Genomic DNA, 24,938 nt, shown 5'->3' with positions numbered 1-24,938 from the left:
TCTACCCTCTGTGCACCCTTCCAGTCCTTTATCACCTGCTTCTGCCACTTCCGTTGCCTCCTCCTGCACACTGTGCTCAGGCCAGAATCCTTATGTGCCAAACTTAGCTTAAGCTCCCTGCCTTTTCTCTGACCATGTCTTCCTTCTTGCAGTGCCATTTACTTTATTCTCCAAACCCTGCTCATAGCTCCAGGTTGTCTCCAGAGCACACTTCCTATAAGATCTGTCACCTCAGAACTTAAGTGCGTGTGAGTCTCTCCCTTTCCTGAACCCGGTAAGGAGACAGACCTCATATCCTCACTTGGGGCTGTGCTTTAGAATCTCGCTGGGGGTGCCCAGGAGGTCTTCAGAGACTCAATTATTAGATGAAGGGAGGCAGGACTGGTCATGTTGGAACTTGAAGGAAAGAAGAGGAGAGACTGTTTTGGTTTAAAAGCAAATGATGCGCACAGAGGCACAGAGGGGAGAGCACACCAGTGCAAACGGATGGATGTGTTGGTGTTACATGACAGGGAGGATTGTGAACAACCTGGCAATGGAACAGAAAGATAATTGAGTGCCTTCAGTGCAGACCTAGACATTGCCTGCCACACTCTTCTGGATTTGCATTTGGGTGGAGGTTCCACTGAGTTCCTTCCCCACGGTGGAAAGAACCACTTTTGCATGTATGGACTCTAAATTTGTCCATTCTTTAGATTTTTCTTTCAGTTCTGACATCTTGCTTACTTTTGCAGGAAGAAGTGTAACTAAGGAGTTGCCACAGATCATTTTTATATTTCTAAGAGAGCCACAGTCTCAACTTTAAAAAATTCCTCTCTCTTACACGTGGATATACATGCACTTGACTCAGCTGGCTCACCCTGAGAAAATGGTTTAGTTTGGTGAGAAAGATAGATTAGGGCCTGCTGAAAGTTCAGTGCATGTGCCTGGATCTTTATTAGGTAATTTCCTTCATGAAGTGGTACTTTAAAGTTTTGGAATTCCCATTCTATTATTATTCATCCCTGCACCCCTCCATGCCTTTGAATAAGAGTGGATAGAAGGCTTACTCTCTGTTTCCTGTGTGTCTCGGAGAACTTCCTGCGGGAGTGTGACAGCCCAGGGGGCAGAGCTGAAGGAGCATTCCCTCCTCCTACTGCTGGTTGCAGCAAATGCTGCTAGCTGCATTGAACTGGTTCACAAGGGTCTTGACTCTTTGCTCAGTAAGGAACAGGAATGGATGGGGATTCTGGCTCAGGAGCCCACAGGAGTGGACCTTCCCTGCTCCTTGACTGTTCCCCTCCTCCATCTCATGGGCTGGGCATTGCAGTAGCACTGAGCCCTCCCCTCCCAGACCAGCAATGCCCTTCGCTGCCACGGGCACAGCAAGAGTCTGGCTCAGCTGTTGAAACCACTAAGCAGACGGTGCAGGTGCTTGCTGTGCCTTCGTCCCTCCCACGTCTCCCAGTGACAACGGCTGTCTCCTTAACTTTGCTTCTGCCTGCTGAGTCCTCTTCTCACCGAGGCCTTGTCCCCAGGCCCTGTCCTTGCCCTGCCTCACCCAGTTGTTCCAAGGATTGTGCTAACTCAGTTTAGCAGAAGGTCTACCACCCCCTTGATATCAGATCACCTGTGAGATAGAATTAAATGCTTCACCCTCATCCTCGGTATCTGATGCCCCGGCTACCTTCAGCAAGAATCTTGTTAACTAGATGCACTCATGACCCCTCTACCCTTGTTGCTCCTACCAGCTGGCGCCCAAGTTCTGCATAGCACAGTAAATCCCTAGCTGGTGTTGTTGCCTGTGGAGTTCAGCCCCATCTGTCTCTGGTTTCAAGGGTCTTGATGCCTTTGTGATTGCTCTGAATGAGTCTTCCATATTGTTTTATCAAGTGTCAGAATACTTTTATTTCAGCACCACTGGGGGGCTTGCATAGCCCATTCTGACCCCTAAACAATGCTGATTCAAACTGATTTGGGCCACTTTCTGTTCTCTGACACCCACTCAACCCAAATAACCATCTCCCTATCTTACGAGGCATCCTGGTGAGCATTAATAAGGAAGGGGACGCCTCATGTCTTCACCACCCAAGGGAATCACTCATTTCCCTTCTACCCTTGCAAATCTGCTGGTGTGCCAACCTCATTTCAATTGCTGGCCTGTCCTGGAGATAAAGGTCAACCGAGGGACAGGTACAGCTCCAGCCTCGTGATTTGCAGGCTAGGCGGAGGGCTGAGCAGCCAGAACCAGACACACCATCTTCTATCCACTTGTCCCTGTGTGACGAGGTCTGACGACTTTGTCACCCACCTCACATGGCTCCTGGAGGAGATGTCTGAGTCTTGAGGAGAGAAATGTACAAGCTTGGGAATTTGCTTCCTTTTAATTTGCTTAGCCTCATGGAGCCCCCAAAGTGTGCAGAATATGGGGACCAGCAAATGATCCCAAACTGCTGAAACACCAGACCCAAAGGTAAAGAACCATTTGCTATGTTGAGAAGAACTGACAGCTACTGTTGCTTTCCTTTCCTTTCCTTTCTCCTTTCCTTTTTCTTCCTCCTCTTCCTCTTCTTTTTCTTTTTTTTTCTTCCTTTCTTTCCTCCTTCTCCTCTTCCTCCTGCTTCTCTTTTTTATTTTTTCCCTAGCTGCTTCCTCCTCATGCAATAAAGGAGACCAGTTTGTCTGGGAAACCTTTTGATGGAAGTCTGTCTCTGGGAAAGGGATCGTGCTTCAAGGAACACATAAAAGTAAGTAGTAAAAAACAACATACAACACACCCTGCAATGCCACCCGCAGTCACCTCTGACTGGCAGGCCCCTCTCAGCTGGGTCCATCTGCATTGTGATAAGAGCTGCGTGCAAGTGACATCAGCCTAATTAGCCAGGCTAATGTTGGGCTTCCTGGAGAGGGCTTTTGTGAAGTAATTGGCTGTCTTGGGGTCAAAATGCAGTAATTGCAGGTCCTTTTTTTTTTTTTTAAGCTAAATGAGATAAACAGCCTTTGAAATTCTTCAAGCAAGAGAGCCAATCACACTGAGAGACTTCTCTTTGTGCCCTAGAACTGCAGTGAGTATTTTGACAGGTGATTTCAATACCATGTAGCTATTTATTTTTTCTGGGCCTGGGACATAAACACAAACAGCACCAAAGATGGAATTACCGAGTAGAGGGTCTGCCTCAAATGCTGAAGTTGGAGAATAAGGTCAGCAGATATTTTGAGCTAAAGCAGAAATTCCATCAGTTTTAAAGCCAAAGGAACAGAATTATCCATGTAAACTGGCTTCTTTTCTTCCAGTTGTTTGCTTATTTTTTGTACAAATCAACAACCGAAGCATCTGGGAAGGCCCCAGAAGCGGATATAGCCAGGAATTGCCATTTCCATCTCAGGAAACATGGGACCACTCAGCGCCCAGCAGGATGTGAGCATGTTTTTAGGGTCCTGGTCACAGAGAGGGTGACTGGCCTTAGGGAAGGTAAAGAAACTGATGTGGAGCCTGGAATCAGTCAAGACCTGCCTGGTTCTGAGGTAGGATAGAAGAAATAAAGATAGAAAAGAGACAAGGAAAATTGTAATTTTAAATTTGTATTTTTAATAAAAACTGTGGTTTCAGGACACGAACTGAGTTTAAATATTTTTCCCCAAGTCACATTAAGTCTGGACCATTCCCTTTCTACCTAGAAAGGGGTCTTTTCCCTTTATGGATGGCCACAGCTCCCTCACCAGTGGTGGCTGTCACCTGTAAGTCACCCTTCATCTCCTCTTTCCTTAGATTACAAGTTCCACTGATTCCCACCCCAAAGACCTTGTAAATATACTCAGCACCAGAGTACCAGGGATCTGTTTCTCCAAACGCCTGTGCGCTACTCTTGCCTGTGTAACTTTCCAAATGAATCTTTTCTGTGCCTCCGTCTGACTAGTCCTGAAAATTCTTTTTCCATGAACTTATCCTGCAGGTAGGGTGGGACTAGGCTCTTCATCTCCACTGGGGTACTTTTTGGGGTTCTGTCCCATGACAGATCCACCCACCCTAGAGCAAACAGCCAACTCCAGACCTCAGAGCTGCCATGGGCAGCAGGAGTGACTTCCTGGGGACATCGAACTGCACTCAGTTCCCACTGGGACCTCCTGACAAGTCCTCTGCCTTTCAGCAGCATCCCCTGATCCCTGTGTGTATTCAGCTGGTTCCAACTGCTCGGTGACAGGATTTGCTTCCGAGTACAACAGCTTATTTTGAGCAATGACTTTGAGAAAGTGTTAGTGTGAGGAAGCACCAGGGTGATGACTGCCTACCCTTTGGTCTTTTCAGAAGAAAAGGGATTTGTGAATGATTATAGTCCACTTTTAGTGTCAGAACTTCAGCTGGGATTTGTGTGTGTGTGTGTGTGGGGGGGGATTGAACTAAGATCTTTTGCACTGAGCTACGTCCTAAACCCCTTTTTAATTTTTCTGTTTTTGAGACTGAGTGTCACTAAGTTACTAAGTTGCTGAGGCTGAGCTTGAACTTCCAAGTGTCTTGCCTCAGCCTCTCAGAGTGCTGGGATTACAGATGTGCACCACCACGCCCACCCAGCTGCCCCTGTTTCTCTCCTTTGCTGATCTGCTAGGACAGGTGATGATTTCCTCCATCTCCACCCCTGTCCATGCAGTCTGACACTATAGATCAACTATTATTTGAACTGGTGGCTGGGACATGGCTGCCATTGCTCTTCCCAGAGTGGCTTTGTTTGAGGAGATAAGACATCTTTTGGGACCCTGCACACATATGGAAACACGGTAATTAATGAGTCATGTCTCTGTCTCAGCATCACCACAGTGATTCAGAGGGATTGCTTACCTGCGTGGGGTTGGGAACAAGGTATGGGCAGTTCCAACTACTTCTGAATCCCACCATTCACACTGTCACTCTGTCATCAAATGTATTCAGTGGAGCCTGCCCCTGGGATGCCTGGAAATTTTCCTAGCACACAGGCTGAGGTGCTTAAAGATTGCCTTAAAACTGTAACACAAAACCATTTAAAGATGCTTATAGGACCCAAGACATTATGTTGTATATCTTGCACCTGTACTGAGACCCAACCCAGCACTCAACAATCCTAAAGGAAAGGAATTAGATGACATGACAACATTTCTATTATTTCAGCATGCCATTGAGAGAACATAAAAGCCAGAAGTTCTTTCAAAACATTCTATAAATGACTCCAGAATCATCCTCTACCAAGAAAATTTTACCTCATGACACATCTGTTCCTACAACCAGAATCTCTTCTGCATGCCATTCTGCAGGAACTGTATTCTTGATTCTGTACCAAATATAAACTTTATCTACCCAAGACTCGACTGAACCATGGAATACAAACATTAATAACTGCTTGTTGTTGGGCATATGTGAACCACAATATTATCTATGTTAAAGAATATTCATCATTCCACCAGTATTTATTATTTGTGTCTAGATACTGGTCTGGAGTGAATAAAGGAGATAATAGTCCACTCACCAGGTGATGATCTATGCTGTTCTCATCTAATTTGGTCCCTGTACAGTACCACATCTCTGAGTGATGTTGGGTTTCTTTTGAAGAACAACAGAAAACCACTAAAACAAGTGAGCGAATGATGTCTGTGGTGGATTGACAACTGATGGTCCACTTGTAACACCCCGCTGAACTGAACCAGTGCGGTACTGGGTGTGGGAGGCCCACCTGAGGGTTGTTGCTGGCAGCATAAACTGGAGAGGAAGAAGGTAAGCTGTTGGGAGGAGGCTGTTGGTTCTCCTGAAGGAGCTTGTCATGCTGGCTTTCCTGATAAGAACTTGGCTGTTCTCATCATCAGAGGAGCTCAGGACCTTGTTACTGAGAATGGCTTTGGTTCACTTTGGGGGAGATATGGTCCTTACTTTGAGCATCGCCTCCTGGCTCCAGAGGGGAAGATGGTGCGCTGTTCAGTGTCCTGGAGAAGTTTGTCACACTGGCTTTCCTGATAGGGATTCGGTTGTTCTCACTGTGGGAGGAGTTTGGGAGCTCATTGTTCCTGAGGATGGCTGTGGTACCTTTCAAGGGAGCTCTGGTTCTTACTTTGAGTGTCGCTTTCTGGCTCCAGTTCAGATCCCTCAGCCTGCTGGTACAGATCCTTTATCCCACTGGCCCAGACTTCCTAGCTTCCTCTGCTGACCTTTGGGCCTTCCCAGTGCAGATCCAGAAACAGACTTGCACGAGGCATTGTCATGGGCTCCAGATCTTTAGCTGGACTCATGCAGGACATTGCCGTGGGGTCCAGACCCGCAGCTTTAGTGTGTGAACTCCTTGGATTCTTTGTGTCTTTAGTGTGTGGACAGATTTCATGTACTGTCTTTGTATATGATTCTTTGGGAGAGTATTGTAAAATAATCCTATAAATTATGTGTCCTGTAATAAATTATTCCCCTTTAAACCCTGACTACAACAATACCATTCAGCGAAATGGAGCAGCAAGGCTGTGATATAGAGTGCGAGGGGTTTGGGGGCAGTCAAGGTGGTCACAGCGGGAGGTTTGGGCCATGGCGATGAGAGATGTGAACGACCGAGAGCTCCTTAGAGGTGGCATCAGTGGGACTAGATTTAACTTGGGGAGTGAGGGACAGGAAGTTTTGATGCTAAGTTGTAGACCAAACAATAGGGTTTTATATGGACTCCCTGAATTCATAATACTTAGTCAGGTAACTCACATAATGTCATGGAGAGCCCTCCCTCCATATTTTACCACCCTTCCAGGGGCCGCGTTCCCTGAAAAGAGGTCTACGCCCCTTGTGTCTTTAATCTATCTGATAGCTCTGTGAAGCAGCACTGTTATGATACTTCACAGGCGAGAAGGCAAGACTTAGGGAGGGAGTGGAGTGGCCAAGATCGCAAGGAGAGGAAGGGGCTGTGCTGAGGAGTAGCTCTAGCTCACTCCTTGAACCACAGTCCTCAAGTCCTTCCCCAGCCTCTCTGCTGGTAAGACTCAGTTGTGTTACCGCGGCGACTGATGGATTGACTGACTCTCCCTCTGCCCCTACAGAATGGAAGGCACAGGAAGGCAGCAGCTTCAAGGACCACTGGAACCTCCCATGCCCATGCTCCAGGGCTGCTGGAGCACGTCCATGGGGCTCCCTGCTTCTACTCTTTTGTTGTAAGAAGGAGGGGAGATTGAACCCAGGGCCTTTGCGCTGAGCCACATCCCCAGACTTTTTTTCTGGGGTGGGGGGACAGGTTCTAGATAAGTAACTAAGTTGCCCAGGCTGGTCTCACATTTGTGATCCACTTCCCATAGTGCCCCAGAGTGCTGGGGTTGAGGGGACCACCCTTGGCCTCTCTGCTTTCGTCTTTTCTCCTCCTTTCTCCAGTCTCTGCCCTGAGGGGCCTTTGTGAACTGTCAGCCTAATCCCTGATTGGTCTCCTTAGTGTTGTCCTTATAGTAAGACTGGAAGTTTCAGCCCTCTGCCCTCCTGCCTCCCTCAGCCACAGCCAGCCACATGGGCCTTCTGGCTGTTTCCAGTGCCTCTGAGTGACCTCGGTTCTCCAAGACACCTTTCCTTGGTGCAGGTCAGGGGGTGAAGTAGAGGCCACACTCCCTTAACCCTTCTTTCCTCTTCCTTTCCTAGTCTTCCCAGAGAGCAGGACATAGTGGCAGCTTAGAGATGGCTTGCAAGGGCTGTACACAGTGTCATGCCTCTAACCTTGGAAGAAGGTAGTGGGAGAAAGTGCCAGGCAGGACAGAGGCTTCTTGGGGAGACTGGAGAGGCAGGGAGGCCTGCCTGCTCCCTGGGTGGGCCCGCATGCACAGCCCGGCTACACCCTGTGTAGTTGGAAGAAAGCGGTGGGGTCGAAGCCTTGCAGCACGGGCCTGGCCATGGTTCCGCCACACATGGTGAAAGTACACAGACTATCAGCAATCAAGGAAGGACCTCCCTGGGAGGGAGCTCGACATAGGGGTTACAGCTCTGTAAACAGCCCAGGGAAAAGCACCGGCTTCTTTTAAGGGCTGTCTTTACTTCTACGAGAAGCTGCCAGTGGATCCACCAAGCACTGTCCTCTTAGCACCATATGGGGGAGGAGGGACGCACAGACACCATGAGGATAGCTGGGCCCTGAAATCTATTCTGCTGAATGCACAGGCCCGGTAGTGCCTGAAATAGGACATGGTTGCACTGACAGAGAGGTGCCACCCTGCACAGCAGGGACGGCAGCTTCCTTCAAAAGTTGTATTGTCCCAGCCCCTTTGTTTTACATGTTACTTTTTGAGACAGAGTCCCACTGAATTGCTTGGGCTGGGCTTAGACTTGTAAGCTTCCTGTCTCAGCCTTCTAGAACATTGGGATTACAGGTGTATGCCACTATGCCTGGTTCACAGTTTAATTTTAAGAGAAGAAAACAGAGCATAAGCATAGGTGAGAACAAATTTAAATCGTATGAGTAATCTGGCAGAGTTCCCAGAGAAAGCGAGGGACAGAAATTTCGGGCCTTGAGTCCTGCCCGCAGTGTGAGGCCGGAGTCTCTGGGCTCCTTTCAGTGCAGTAACTGCAAGCTGTTCCTTCCTCTGCAGGCGTGCCTTACAGGATTGTTGTTTAGGAACTCTGACTTGTAGGTAACAGAAAGCGCTGTATCAGCTCACTCAGCCAAGGGAGTGTCTGGGCGCAGGAATTCCAGGGCCAGCTGTGAGCCCAGGTCACACAGAGGCCAGGCATCTGACCCCCACCCCGCCTTATGACACAGGATCGAGCCTTGTCCCTTACATAGATGGAGAAATGGAGGAGCAAGAGCCCAGTTGGAAGGCTGCAGAGTCCTCGAGCACTCGTCTGACTCAGCTTCTCTCCCTTTAGGGCTTGCTCTTTCTGTATCTTGGACCTACCACCCTCTACATTCATCCCACTCGCTCTTCCTTGTGTGGAGAAAGGCAGTGGCCAGAAGCTGCCACTGCACAGCCCCTCTGTCCAGCGGGGGCCGGGCCAGCACAGCCTGCCCATCAGCCCACACAGCAGGAGTAGGGCCAGGCAGGAATACAAATGTGTGCTGGGCACTGTGACCAATGGGGATGCGGGACGCAGCCGCAGGCGGACGGTTCAGGGAAGTGACTCAGTGTTGTCCAGTCCCCCAGTTTTCCAGAAAAGCCGGAGATTTTTTAACATAAAGTTTCCTGGCTTTGAAAATGCCATGTGGGACCTAACAAAATACATCTTGAAATCACCTGTACCAACTCCTTCCCTCTGGAAATCTGCAGCTCCACAGTGCATGGCTTGCCCATCCTGAGGCAGAGCCGGGCTGCAAAGTCTTCTCTCGTTTCCCTGTGGTCTGAAATTTAAAGATGATCAGATCTGATGCAGTTTGCTTGTTTTATTTGCTGTGTCCAATACTTGGTAGGACTTTCCCGTCAGGAGACTTCCATTTTTGAGTTCTTGGAAATTCTTCTTTTTCAATCTTTTGATAATTTTCTTCTTTTAGAAGAAAGATTGGAGTAAGGAATGAGTGGTAAATGAATTTTACCGTTTTTTTTTGCATATTTTGAAGTCCCTTGGTTTATGTCTTCCATTGAAATTTTTTCTTTTATTTTATCTTCCAACTTTTATAAGAACACTTAAAAAATTTGTGTTATCATTTTTACATGCTTCCCACTTTATATGATACCTTTGAGACTGTGTGTTGCATCTGAGAGATAGAGTCCAGGTTCTTGTGTTTGGTGAGCAAAGAATTACAAATGTACACCCAGTGGTAAAAGAAAAAGCAGCTATGTTTGTAGACATTAATGGGAAATGCGCTCAGGGTGGGTTTGTGCCAACAGAAATAAAAAGATGGCACAAATGGGAAAGTGGCAGCAGAACAGCCAGGGAATAGGAAGAATGAATATAAATGAGGCTTTCGGATATTAAAAGATGTGCACCCTGCCCCAGGTACCCCTCACTGGATCTCTCTGAATGCGATAGACAGGGTGCTGAGCCATCTTAGCAGTTCCTAATATGCACGACTGTCCCGGAGTTCACTCTGCCTTAATCACAGACATGTGATATGATTTCTATGTACGAACCCTTAACTGAATTTGACTGGGGAAAAGGTTCCTGAAGTTCAGGGCTGGGTCTAACACACATGTTTAGAATATCCTGGGTCTTTGTTATTTTTATTTCTGTTTCTCTTAGGAAAATGGAAGGAAGATTAGCCCTGGGGCATTGCCCAAATCAGGTGGATGGATGAGGAGTGGTCTCCCTGCCCCAACTGTGCTACCTGTACTACCTTGATCTTGTATTATAGATGTAGTCCTTCCTTTTTTTCCTCACTAAAAAAATGAATCACAGATATTTAACAAGTATCTTGTCTCTACCTTATTTCTCATTTCCTTACTCCAATCCTTCTTCATAAAGATTTTCCCAAGTTATGTGCTAATCCTGGAATTCATTAATATTTAAAGTTGAATGACTTATAGGCCATCTGTACTTCTTTGTTGAAGTGTCTATTTATTTCACTTACCTGTTTCTTGATTGATTCTTTTACTTTGGAGAGACTATTGTTTTTGAATTCTTTATATAGTCTAGATATTAGTCTGCTGCCTGAGGAATAGCTGGCAAAAATTTTTCCCATTCTCTGGGTTGTCTTTTTACTGTTGGTTGATAAACAGATGAAGACACGTTCATTAGAGAAATGCAAATAGAATGGCCATCATCAAGAAATCAAATAATAACAAATCCCGGAGGGGCTGAGGGGGAAAGAAATTCCCCATTGTTGGTGGGAGTGTAGACTAGTACAACCACTGTGGAAATCACTATGTAGATTCTTCAAAAATTTAAAAACAGAAATTCCATTCAATCCACCTCTTCCATTTCTAGGTACCTGTGGAGGACCACCTGCAGGACTCTTCTTGAAAGAAGAGCAGTTGTCTCCATTTCGGCTAAACCTGGCCCTATTTCCATGTATTTATATGTGCAGAGCTGGCTAAGTTTTATCTTTATCCCCTCAATTGGCTTTAAGTAATAATGCAAATGGGTCTAGCTGAGGTGCTGATGTAAAGTCCTTAAAGCAATACAGCAGGTCAGTGAAGCCCCCACTTGTAGCTCCCAAGTAATGTGTGTAAGCTAGATGGTACCACCATGCTCAGAATGAGCCTCAAGAAAAGAGGCTATGACTTCTCAGTGTTTCAAAATTACACATCAAAACTAAAACACTGACCCAAAAACACTAGCTACTGCCCCAAGCTGTGACATGCAGATCATTCTTTCTGCATATCTTTTCTCTGCATATTGTAGTGGTGATTTCAGGCCTCCTACCTAGCCTAGCTCATGGCACTCACCTACTTCCTGTCACTGTCACAGTCACTCATCCCTGAGCCATTCCCCTTTTCACAAATTAGTAAAATCTGAGTTTGGCCCTGGGTCAAGGCCTTTGTTCTGGTCAGGCATCACTCTAGCTGGGCTTAGGACCCCTTGGCTGCCCACAAATACAAAACTGCTTTAATGTCTTTACTCATGTCATGTGTTGCACTGGAAGTGTTAGATTAGAATGAATTTATTAGAATTCCAATAACTTTTCCATGGGATTGCAAATGTGGAGTTTTCTGAACTGTGATGAGGTCTAGAAAGACTTTCCATAGGTACCTTGCCCAAAGAGTTAAAAACATCTTATTACAGTAGTACATGTATATCCATGCTTATAGCAGCGTGATTCATTATAACTAGATCTTGGAAGCAGCATATATGTCCATCAGCAGATGAATAGATAAAAAAAAGTGATACTTATACACAATGGGTTACTACTCTGCCATAAAGGATAAACTTGAGCCATTAAAATGGATGCACATTGAGACCATATTGTTAAGTGAAATAAATCAGACACACAAGCTTAAATATCAGTTTCTTTTATATGAGAAACTTAAAATATAAATAAAGGGTGATACAAAAGAAAGATAATAGGAAGTATGGAGATATATCTTTTGTAGATGGGAAAGGGACCAAGAGATGGAGGGAAAGGGAAGGAGGGAGGAGAAAGTGGATTTTAAAAAGTGATTAAGATGTGTTATGTCCATGTACCAACTCCCCACAAGGAATGTAAATATTAATACTGCAAACATGTACTAATAAAAAATGAAGAAAAAAAAGAATGACCAAAAAGTGCTGGGAAACTCCTCATGCAAGGGTTTGTCTGTTGGTAAGGTTTTTAGGGGAGTAAGTGGCTATTTTTGTTGAGAAACTTTGAATGTCATTACTGAAGTCGTGTCTCTGGTGTTAATCAGTGTCTTAGTCCACTTGTCTGCTGCTTTAACAGAAAACCACAGGCTGGGTAATTTATAAACAATAGGAGTTAATTTCTTGTGGTTCTGGAGGCTGGGAAGTCCAAGGACAAGGTGGAGGGCACCCCTTGGAAAAAGAGCATGCTATTGGCATGGTTGCTTGTACTATAAAACCACTCCTATGGAAGAACCCACTCTCCAGGCAATGGGATTAGGCTTAAATCCAACTCTGAGGGAGCTTGAAGATTGAATCACCTCCTGAGAGCCCACCTTCTAATGCTGTCACAGTAGCAATGAAATTTCCATGGGAACTTGGAGGGCACACCCACAGATAGTAACCAGTTTGCCCAGTGAGGGATATTCTGATTTCTTGCTGTGGGTTGGGTGGGAAGGGAAGGTGTGAGTCTAACTTGCACAGTGCAGACTTTAGTGAGGAAAGGGGTGATGGTGTGCTGGACTCTGCCTCCCTCCTTGTTTGGCCTGGGCTCCCTCTTCTTTTACTCTGCCTACAGCAACTTGGTCCACTTCTGGGTGACAGAAGGGGTGTCTGTTGCTGTGTAGGCAGTGGGTTCTGAAACTTCTAGATTTTTCAATGGATTCTCCTGTTTTCAGCTACCTGGGACCTTCTCTTTTAAAAATACATGTAATTCCATGCACTGTGAATTCCTGGATTCTGAGTTGTACATACACCAGGAGCCACCCCAGCCCTGACAGCAGTGGCATCTGTCCCTGGTCACTCAGTTAATCACTGCTAGATATTATTTCTGCTTTCACAAGTTTAGCTGACCTTTCTCTGCTGCCTGTCCTTTCATGTTCTCTGCCTTTTTGGGTTAATTTTTTAAAATCAATTTTCTGTCACTTTATGGGGGAACTGGGAGAGAATGGAGACAAATGTGTATGTGAATTCCTTCCACCTGCATCGGTTTCCATAAGGACACAGCCAGAGGTCATTATCTGGCCCACAAGCGTCTCTCTTCCATCCTAACCCACACTGTAACAACTCCTCTTTCTCCTTGCTGTCCATCGCGTTTCCAGTGACATAGTCTTGCCTTTCTCCTGGAACTGAGAAGTGGAGGGAAGAAGTAGATATGGGAGTCTGTCTAACAAGAGCCTCACTTTCAACGCAGAATCAGGGGTGGAGATAGCAGACACCACTCTGGGTCTAAGTGACCCGGAATGTGCCTGACTTTGATTAAGGAATAAAGCAGTTACCTAAGCCTTTGTTAAAACTCCCAGTACCGTGAGAGGAAAAGATCTCACAGGAAAAGTCCTGGGCATCTGTTTGAAAGAATAGCACTGCTCTTCCTTAGCTCTTTGGCTCAAGAACTGTTCTCTGGCTATAATGGAGAAAAAATAGAACTGGGGGTGGAGGACTGGAAAGCCTCAGCCTCCTGTGTTTAAATAAGGGTAGGGACTGCCTAGAGTGGTGTTAGCTGGGCTGAGTGGCCCTCCCAGCCAGTCTAGTTTTCAGCTGGATAATTTGGAAGACTCAGAGTTTGCGTCTTGGAGCCGGGCTCCTGGCAGATCCTGTGCGCAATTCTGGGGGATTCTCTGTTGAGCAGCTGCCGGGAGGCCTGCGGGACATTGGCAATGAACTGGCCAGGGACTGGGCCACTCCTGGATACAGAATGTTTTACTCAGTGATCAAAAGAAGAGCAGGGGCATGAGAAGCGGCCCTCAGATTCTGTGTAGGGGGTTATTTAAAATTCCCCCTCTTCTTCACACTGAATGCAACCAAAGACATTTGGAACTTGGCCCACATTGATGGTATCGTAGGTGACAATGGAATCCAGGCCACCCGAAATCAATGAATCCCTAATGAGGCACAACTGGCTGTTGGAACTTGTTTCCAGAATTGTGACTTTGCCAGTTGGGCAAATATTCTTTGTCTAAATGCACTCATATTAATGTGAAAAGCATTTTCTTCCCAGTGAGGATGCTCTTTATAAAGCTGTTTGTTGAGTTCATACTTGGAGACTGAGAGAGTGAAACTCCTTAGGCCTTGAGGATCTTGTAGCAGGAACAGTGTGCAATGTTTGAGTGTCCTTTTGCAGCCCTAACCCAGCCCCAGGTTCTGAGTCAAGGGCTGAAGGGAAAAGAACAGCCACCTGGGTTAACCCAGGTTGTAGAGATAGGAACATGAGGTCTGGTAGGGAGGATTGGGAAGGTATTGGGTAGAAAAGTGTTAGGAGCCACTGGAGCTGGAAACTGGTCCTATGTGTGAGGTCCTATGTGTCAGGACAGAGCCAGAGTGTCTTAAGAAGTCAAGCTACCTCAGTCTTGAGGAAAGCACCCTGCCTGGACAATTCAATCATTAGTCATTAGGCAATCTTGCCTCTTGTGATACTAACTTTGCAAGAGTATAAATAAATGCCCCTACTGTTGTTGTGCAGGTCCATGAGGTGTAGAGGATGACCCAGCTCTTGTCTCTTGTCTATCTTTTCTTCATACCTGCTGCTGCTCCTCCCCGGTGTACACCGAGAGACCAAGGAGTCCCAACAATTGGCACCTGAACAAGACACCTGGTGAGAGAGAATAAGTGGGCAGTGGGTATGCTTCTGGAGTGTACGCAGCAGGGCAGGGAAGTGAATTGATGAGAACCAGTATTCAGCACAGCCGTGCAGGTGATACTGGCATGTCAGGTATAAAGTGTGATGAGGAGGCTCATTAGGGCCAGAAACTCATTCACTAGGGCCAGAAGTGTGTTCACTAGGGCCAGAGAGATAAACGAGCTTAAAGAGAGAAATAGGTTTAAGAGAACCAAAAAGGAGAAAATTAGGGCTGGGGATATAGCTCAGTGGCATAAGCACCTGCCTGGCAAGCACAAGGTCCTCTGTTTGATCCCTGGCACTTCCAAAAAAAAAAAAAAAAAAGGAGAAAATTATATTGATCTACTAGCAGTTAAAAATGGGGCAAGCAGTGTCTCCAGAACCAGTGATGTTTATAGATTTATATAGATGCATGTAAAAATGTTTGTTGTTTTCTTGATTCCTGTATTTACTTTTCTTTTCTAGATTGTAGTTAGAAGGAGTTTTATAACCATAAGGGATTCATCTCAGAACTGTACTTAAAAGTCAAGTCCTTAGCCCAAGTGGGACAAGGAGGGTGAAACAAGGGCACTGCTGATAGAGCTTGAACCCTCTAGCCTTGTTCAATCAGATGAGAAGGAAAAAATTCTTTTAAATTGCACGCAGTTGTTTCCAGGTGACTCAGAGGTGCTACCTGAGGGAGGGCTGCAAACCGGGTTCAGGGAAAGCCCCGTGCTCCGGTCCTAGGCAGACCCAGCTGGGATTTCCCAGCTGCCTGCACATTTGTGCACCCAATCCAGCTGTGGGGTTGGCGCGTGACACCAACCATTGGCATGTGCGCTACTGGCACTGGAAATTCATTTTGCTCAAAACAGTGCCTGTGCTTGAAATCTGTACAAAAACGGGACATCCAGTGGCCAGAGAGGGAGCCCCGAGCCGGAGCTGCTACTGGCCTTGGCTGCGAGGCCCCCGCGGGGATTGGCTTGGAGAGAGGGAATGTGTGTGAGGGAGCCCATTCTGGGTGCTAAGACAGGAGCCACTAGCAGCTCACCAGACCCAAGGTGATGGAGTGGAGTCTGCGGCCAGAGTCCAGGGCAAAACTTCGTTCAAATCACCCCAGACTCTCATACCACTCAGTTCGTCATTTTTTCCTTGACAAAATTTTAAAAATTATAAATAAATTTTTAAAAAAGGGATCCAAGGATTTGGGTCTTTTGGCACCTCAAACGTAAAACTTATTAGCTAAAGAAAAAACATTTTAAAGGGCTTTTAGATACAAGTGTGGCCTCTGGTTGTGGCAACTACAGGTCCGCAGTAGCAAAGGTGCTACATTGCTGACCTGGAGGGATGCAAAGGGCCATTCAGCAGGGAATAGAGCCTCCTAGGAAACAGAGCAGTTCTCTCTTTCTCCATTACAACTGATGCTAAAAGAGAAGTTTTTACATTTTCCCCTTAAGGTGATTAATTTAAGAGGCTGTTTCCATCCTCAAGATAAAAACATTTTGCCTTTAGTTAAAAAAAATCATATTTCCTAAGATTTATAACAATGTGAATATTTTAAAAAATTATTTAGGGGCTGGGGATTTAGCTCAGTGGTACAGCGCCTGCCTGGCAAGCACAAGGTTGTGAGTTCAATTTTTGGTACCGGGAAAAAAAAAAAAATTAAAAAATTATTTAAAGTTCTCTTGATTCCTACTAAGGTTGATAGCTTGTTTTACAGTCTTAAATTGGTATAAAAAAGTTTTAGTATTTTACAAATAGATATAAAAGTTTGGAGTACAATCTGAAAGCAGGAGAGTTTAAACAGTTGCTTGATTTTGACATCCCATTTAAATAATGGCAGGTCTAATGGTGGCCTCCAAAGAGGTACAAACTATGATAACTTCTTCATATTTGGGTCAACCTCATATCTGGGTCAATTTATCCAACAAAGACAATTTACCCTAAACGGTTCAGATCAATCTAAAATGATATTCAGACTTTATTTGATAATATTAATTAGCACCATCCAGATTTTGGGCTAATTCCTCTGGTGTTGCTAATTGTCATTATCCTTCAGACAAGTTAATTCATTTTGTTCCTGTTTTCACAGATGGGTCATGTTAGGTTGAGGGAGGCTATATGATGGCTCCCTCTTCGGAAATATAGGATATGGGTTTCTCATTACATGATCAAAATTAAACTACAAAAACAAAAGGGGGAAGCAATCCCTCCCACTTTACTTGGCAACATATACTATTAAATTTTAAAATTTTACAAAAGATGGAAGTACAGCAGCAGAAAGATAATTCAATCAGGTAAAGCAAAAAAGCTAACTTGGTGTCAAGGATATGTTTGTGTTTTGTTAGGGCATACTGTCTGGCTGTATCATGAAGCCAGATCTGGAGAAGAAGTTGACAACAATGAGGCTAGATTTGACCTGGGGCCTATTGAAGAAACTGACAACGTGGAAATCTAAGGTCTAACTAGGTGATAGACTATATAGAGGTAACTGAGCTGAAAGTTACCAGTATTCTTAAGATGGGATAAAATACAAAATATGCATAGTCATTATAGATAAAAGATTCTATCCCTTTCCAAAATTTTTCTGATAAGAGGTCTCTGCTAATTGACAAAAAATCTGACTAGTCTATTTATAATTATAAATTTCTAAAATTGTAATAGAGTTACTATAATTCAATTTGGTCAAAAATGTATTTGAGCACACTCTAATTTTGTAAAGATGTGTGTTTGTTCTGTGTACTTGTTATTTGTCTATTTGTCACCTTGTGACTTGCTGTTCCTCTTTTTTTTTGAGCTCAATAATTTTTCTTCTATCATTTGTTTATAATACAATTTGGGTTATAGACTTAAAAGCATGCTGGTTACTTGAGTTACCAGCTGGTCTAAGTGATATCAAAATTATTTTACTAACAGCTCATTAAAAAAATTAAGACATTTAACCACAATCCTTAGGGTGAGGAGAAATTATTGGGCAGGACTCCAATTGGTAAGTGGAGGAGTGGCCAACCTTTGTTCATTAATAAGGAGCCCACAATGATCTCCAGAGTCTTTTGGGAGACACTTTCAATATTTGGTCATGATCAAGAGATACAGTTTTCCAGAATAAAATAAAATAAGGTTTTCTCACACAAGATGCTCTTAATATGAAACTAAATTAAGAAACAAAGGTTTTCACATGTGTTTGGTAATTCATTACTGTTCATCTCATAGTGTATTAAATTTATTCATGATTCCAGATGTACAGGTCTTCTAAAATGTAAAGCAAGGATTGCTTATGATAAGAATTTTTGTTCAGATTCAGACCTTTGCCTTTAACACGAAACTTATGTATATCTTATTAAAAGATAACAAATTAGGTAAAATCTTCTTATGTATTACATAGAGATGATTGGTTAAAAGGGTTATATTATGTCAAAATGAAAAATTAGGTATGTTACAAAATGTCATCATGATTGTCATGCTGCATTGTTATGTATGGTTTTGATTCTGTGTAAAAATTTGTGACTGCCATCTGTCAACATTCTATAAGGATTTAAATATTAGGATATCCACGGTTGTTTAAAAAATAATGGTTCTATCTTATCTTCTAAGGTGTTTACTATTCAGATAAGATAGCAATATTAAGCTTACTTCTTCCATTACAATATAATGTCATTAATCTTCTGGGTGTTTAACAACTGAGCTTTGGAGATCAAAGACTTAGAGAGTTAAATGGGCTAAGGGAATAGCCAATATTTTGGCTCTAGCCCTCCAAGGTCAATGAGGATTCAGGACATAAGAGAACCTCTGCTGTGAGTCCCTGAGTTATAGGATGTCACAGCAGAGGTTCTCTTAGTTGAGTCCCTGAGTTACATAGTTATAGTTTTCTTTTCTTTTCTTTTTAATCTGTTTGAGACAGGGTCTCACTGTGCAGTTCAGGCTGACGTTGAACTCACTTTGTATACCAGGCTGGCCTCAAACTTACAACGATCCTCCTGTTTCAGCCTCCGGAGTACTGGGATTACAGGTGCCACCATGTCTGGTAAGTCCCTGATTTTCTGATCAAGGAGATTATGGAACCACAGAGGAAAGTGATTCATGACGTATAGTGTGCCTAAGGAAAGTCACCAGGAGAGAAAAAAAATCTCTCCAGCTTTCACAAAAAGCAGCTTTGTTTCATAGAAAACAGCAATGGCCATGACTCATCCAGATGGCTGACACTGACAGAAGATCTACAAGTGCTGTATTTGGTTCCAAGGTGATTCCTGAGAAGACTTAACTGACCTTGATAGATAGCAAGAAATTAAAATTGATTAATACAGGTCTCACCTGAACTTGATCTTGAACATCCAGCAGAAAAGTATAACCACAAAATGTGGAAAGTAATGCCCTAGTAATATGTTAGCTACAAATGTACAAATCCACAACTTCTAACAATTGCCGGCCAGACTGGTAACTGACCACTGTTATGGATATTTGGACTGTATTCTCTAAGTACAGCTTCTCCAGCTTCATCCAAACACCCATCATTTAAAAAACAGAGAAGAGAGATGTTTGGAGCTGCTGGAGCTGGAAATTGGTCCTATGTGTGAGGGCAGGACAGAGCCAGAGTGCCTCAAGCAGTCAAGCTACCTCAGTGTTGAGAAAAACATCCCGCCTGGACAATTCAGTCATTAGTCACTAGGCAACCTTGCCTCTTGTGATACTAACTTCGCAAGGGTATAAATAAATGCCCCTATTGTTGTTGTGCACATCCTCTTGCCCACCAGATATGGAGGTTGCCTCCACCATGTATAGAGGTCACCTCCACCTGACCCAGCTCTGGTCTCTTGTCTATCTTTTCCTCATACCTGTTGCTGTTCCTCCACGGGGTACACAGAGAGACCAGTGAGTCCCTACATAAAAGTGGCCCTGAAAAGATGTATCAATATTCCAGAATGCAATCATCCTAGATTTAGGGTGGGAATCTTTGGTAGATTGCTACCTTCAGATTAATAGCTCATGATGAGATTAGGGTCTTTATAGGAAGATACACCAGAAAGCTTGGTCAACTACCTCCTCAGAGAAAGACTTTCAATGTGTGAATCCTAGGGCTTCATCATGTGAACCCTAGGAGGAACACAATTCAGTCCACAAGACTCCCCAGCTATATAGTTGTCCCAGCACAGTTCTGGCAGTTTAGAGGCTGGAACCAGACAGAGCTAGCACACAAAACTGCTTTTAACTTGGAGGAGAGCTATTGTACTGGGAATCCAAGAGGTACACACTTGCCTTGCATTTAATGAGGCTCAAAATGAAGAAGAACCCAATAGTCCTGATGGGGATAAAGGTAGATAGGGCGGTCACTCACCAGATTGGTGAAACAGAGGATGTGTGGCTCCTGCAATGCCCTTTTTTGTTGTTCTTATGTCCCCACACCCTATTTATATATTGAAACCCTAGCCCTCCATCCCTCAGGATAAAACTGTATTTGGGGCAGTAACCTTTAAAGAGGTAAGTAAGTTGATTGTGTCATCAGGAAGGGCCATAATCCAGCGTGACTAATGTCCTTGTCAGGAAAAATTGGAACAGAGAAAGGCCAGGTGAAGACACAGGGAGGAGATGGTCACCCACAGGTATTTTATTATGGCAGCCTGCATTGACTAATGTACCTTCTCCAAGACCAGTACTTTAAGTAGAACCCAGATGCACAGAGTCACCTGACACCCAGACCAGCTCTCCTTATCCTTGCTCTGTCAGCCACAGAGAAGCATCAAGGGAGAGCATGAGCTTTGCCATCAGTAGGTCACATTAGAATCCCTGTTCACATCCTTTTAACTGTGGGATCTTGTGCTAGGTACTTATCCTCTCTGAGTCCTGACCATCCCTAAAATTAGAGGATAAGAACTATCTCCAAAGTTGTGCAAATTAAATGAACTAAGAGTGCAAAAGATGTGATAGACTCAGGCTCAACTACTTTAGTGTCAGGTCCAATTTTGTGTAGTGTAGGAGATATTTGCCATATTTTGCAACCCACACTGAGCAGCCTTCCTCTTCAGAGGATACCAAACTCTGTGGAGGTTGTCTCCTGCCGTGTGCAGAAAAACCTGTCACTATTTGGCTTCTGCAAGTGAGGCAGACAGCATGACCAGTTCAGCCAGATCCTACCATCCAGACATTGAGGTCTTAAAAGAATGACGTAGAAATCAAGAAGTGACAGTGGAGACAAGAGGTACGGCAATGACGGCCAATGTCCTGGTGGTGAGTGTTCCACTGGATAATGGTAGTGTCCCAAGCAGCATGTCATGCAAGGTGACCTTTATATATCACTTCTTTGCTGCTCTCCCTTCTTTGTTCCTGCCCACTCCCAGAACCTGATGCTTTAAGTTTGTAATTCACACCATATAGTGACTTCCACTCACGTACATCTATATCTTTCCAATGAATTTATTTCCTGCTCAAGTTAGAATTTTTTCCCAAGGGCTCTGATTGGTACATCTTTGTTTGTATCTCCGTTTGTTCAATTTTCTTGTACTCTGCCCTCTATCCTTGGGGTCTGTTCTCAGCTAGCAATCAGATTGGAAAGTGATCTAACAAATTATTTCACACTAAGGTGGGAAGGATTTGCATTACGTAGTAACTTTCCCAAAGGCACTGGAAAGGCCACAGGTAAGGATAAAAAGTTGGCATTTCACTGAACTGGCAGTGGGAAGTTACTCTTTAAAGCTAAGTACAGCTGTGTGGTGGCCTGTCATGCCTCTGGAACTCTTTCATTGTAGGCATAGTCTAGCCTGCCATGGTGGACACTAGTTCATCTTAGTAAGCATCCCTGTGCTGGTTCTTCCACTGACAGAGGTGAGGAGACTAGTGATTTATTTCCCGGGTTTGTGATTTGTTTAGGTTTTACCAATTTAGTGAAAGGCTCTGAATTTGTTTCTGGAATATTTACTCAGGTGTTTGACCAACATTGGCAGGTTAAGGTGACATACTGGTTAAATGAGATGGGGGGAATAGGTAGAGAACCAAGGAGCTGGTCCAAGTGTCTTAATCTTTTGTTAAATTGGGTGACATGTGGCACGACAAAGGAATCCAACTGTCCTGACAGAGACCACTCTAACCACCTCCCCGATCCCCAGCACTCAGTGACTCATATCACTATCAGCCCTCCTACTAATAGCAAACACTGCTCCCTGCACCATCCCAAGCCTCATCCTCTGACAAAAATTATCCCTTCTCAAGCCTTGTTCTGGGTAGAGAGCCACAGCCCCTTTTTACTGAAGTCTTCCTCTCATGACCCTATAAAAGACCCCACAGCCTGCATGAGAGGATCCAGTCTAGTCACAATGACAGAGTGACCCTTCTCAGGTTTGTTCTGAAATAAATCTGTCCTGTCGATCTCATACCTTTGTTTCTTTTTCTCCTTTTTCTTAACACTGTTGGCCTGTACGGGGAAATGTTGAGGGGACTACTCCAGTATCCCTCACTTCTTCTTATTGTGGCTCCCGCCTCCCTCACTCTAGCTTTCTCTCTCTCTCATTCTTTTTTGTTTGTTTGTTTGTTTGTTTGTTTGTTTTTTCTGGTACCGGGAATCAAACACACGACATTGCATTTGCCAGGCAGGTGCTGTGCCGCTAAATCCCCAGACCCTCTCTCTCTCATTCTCTCTTGCTCTCACTCTCTCTCCCTTACAAGTTCCAGGAGGTCCTTTGCCCTTTCCTTCTGAGCTTCCACTCAACACTGGACACTTCATTATTGTTGGGAGCAGCTGAAGCTGGAAATTGATCATATGTGTGAGGGCAGGGCAGGGCCAGAGTGCCTCAAACAGTCAAGTTAGCTCAGTTGTGAGAAAAACATCCTGCCTGGAGAATTTCAGTCGTTAGTTGCTAGGCAACATTGCCTCTCATGATACTAATTTTGCAAGGGTATAAATAAATGCCCCTGCTATTGCTCAGTCCTCTTGCCCATCAGATAAGAGGCAACTCTAACTGACCCCAGATCTTATCTCTTGTCTTTATTTTCCTCATACCCACTGGCATTCCTCCCCAGGGTACACCAAGAGACTGATGAATTCCCTATATTTGGCACCTGAACAGGACACCAGGTGAGAGAGAGTAAGTGGGCAGTGGATACACTTCCCAAGAGCATGCAACAGAAGGGGGGAAGTGCATTTGTGAGAGCTAGTATTCAGCACTGAGGTGCATAGTACTGGGACGTCAGGTGTAAAGCATGAGTATATGTGTTCTCTAGGGTTAGAAAATACATAGGCTTCAAAGAAGCCAAAAGAGAAAGGGATATTGAAGTGCAAGTAGAGGGTCAAGACTCCCTGGATATATGTCTGTAGAATTGTTTGTTGCATGTTTGACTCCTGTATTTAGTTTTCTGGATGTTGGTTTGGAGGGTTTTGTAACCATAAAGGATTTGGCTCAAAATGTTATGTTAAAATCAAGTCCCAAGCCTAACCTGGACATAGAGGGCAGAGCAACAGTGCTGCCAACAGAGCCTGAGCCCTGTAGTCTGGTCCAATTTAGGAAGAAAGGAGTGATGGGGGACAAAAGGGACTTTTTCCCAAATGAGAGGTGTTTCCCATGATCTCAACCTCACAACACTTGATGGAACTGACTGAGCCACAGGTGGCTATTCCAGCCTTTTAAACTCAGGGAAATTTTACTGTGTCACAGATTGGAACTTCCACCTCTCAGAGAGTATAGCCATTTTCCTGCCTCCTTTACAAGTGGCACTAAAAGAAGCCAGATGGGCAGGGGAACCCATAGAGGGTTTTCAACATATCTACCCTATAACTGAAGTTCAAGTCCCTGAATATCTGGGACAAGTTATACATTGTTATGAAGCTATACCTTTTAAAATCCTAATAGAGTTTTAAACAAGCTGTTGCTATTTATGGCCCTCTGCTCCATTTACCTTGAGTTTAGTAGAAATTCTAGGACAACAGACTATGGACCCAAATGATTGGAAAGAAATAGCTAAAGCATGTTTAATCCAGGGGATTTCTTGTAGAAAGGAAATTTCTTTGAATATTGCACAGACCAGGCAGCTCGTAATACTGTTCACAACACAGCCATTACAAAAGATATGCTAACTGGGGAAGGTGCCTTTGCTATTACAAAGAATCAACTGACCTTTGAATTGCCAACATATGGGCAAACCATGATGGCTGCCATGAGGGCTTGGAGGGAACTTCCTTCTAAGGGGGAGGCATCTCTTAATTTGGCTTCTATTCATGAAGGCACTGAGGAAACTTTTCAAGATTTTGCAGCATGCCTATTGCAGACTAGTGAGAGGATTATGACTGACCCAGAAGCTAGCAAACTAGTATTTCAGCAGCTAGCCTTTGAAAATGCAAATAAATGGTGTAAAGAGGCTTTAAGAGTCCACAAAAAATGGGCTCTGTTGCCGGAGATGATTTGGATCTGTGCAGATATTGGTTCCTTGTATGTACAGGGGGCTGCCTTGGTGGCAGCTATTACTCAGGCGCTTCAGCCACAACCTGGAGGAAGCAAAAAACAAGGCCTTTTGTTTTCATTGTGGGGACAAAGGACCCTTTGCCCAGAACTACTCTCCTGCACCAATAAAGGTGCTCAGCCATTGTCAATCTCTTCAGCTAACCCTTGCAGACCTTGTACTAAGTGTCAATGAAGGTATCACTGGAATAATGAATGTAGATCTAGAACTGCTGGGAAAAGTCAGCCCTTTCTGGGAAACCCCTATTATCACTTGCCTTGCCCCATCAAATAATGGGGGCTTCCCAAATGGCTGCAGGAGGAGATGAGGTTCTAGGTGCATTCAGGTACCCAGTGTGTGCTCCCGTCATCTCTTCCCCTACCTGCCAAATGCCAAGGGAACAGATGGCTGGCAGCTCTGTGGCAGGGAATACCCTCCTGCCTCATTCTCCTCTGCCACACTCCTGTTGCATGTGAGCCTGGGCTTCAGGTGGTGCCCCTACATGCTCAGTTGCCGTGATGTGCGGGTGTAAGTGAACCTGCTGTGTGACACATCGGTGCAGTAGGTGCTCAGGTGGCAGACCCTGCTGTGCAGGGCCCAGGACCCAGGAAACCTGGCCACCAGTATGTGGGAGAGGTCGCCTCCAGGCCCTGAGCCAATCAAGAAGCACCTGCCCTTCCAGCAGAAATATGGCTATTATCATTGTAAGGATTGCAACATCTGCTGGGAGAGTGCATACGTGTGGTGTGTCCAGGGCACAAACAAGATTTACTTCAAACAGTTTTGCAG

The sequence above is a fragment of the Chinchilla lanigera genome, unplaced genomic scaffold, assembly GCF_000276665.1.
Source record: "Chinchilla lanigera isolate Chin_1 unplaced genomic scaffold, ChiLan1.0 scaffold00021, whole genome shotgun sequence".
NCBI lineage: Eukaryota > Metazoa > Chordata > Mammalia > Rodentia > Chinchillidae > Chinchilla > Chinchilla lanigera.
Note: the sequence above shows the minus strand (reverse complement) of the source record.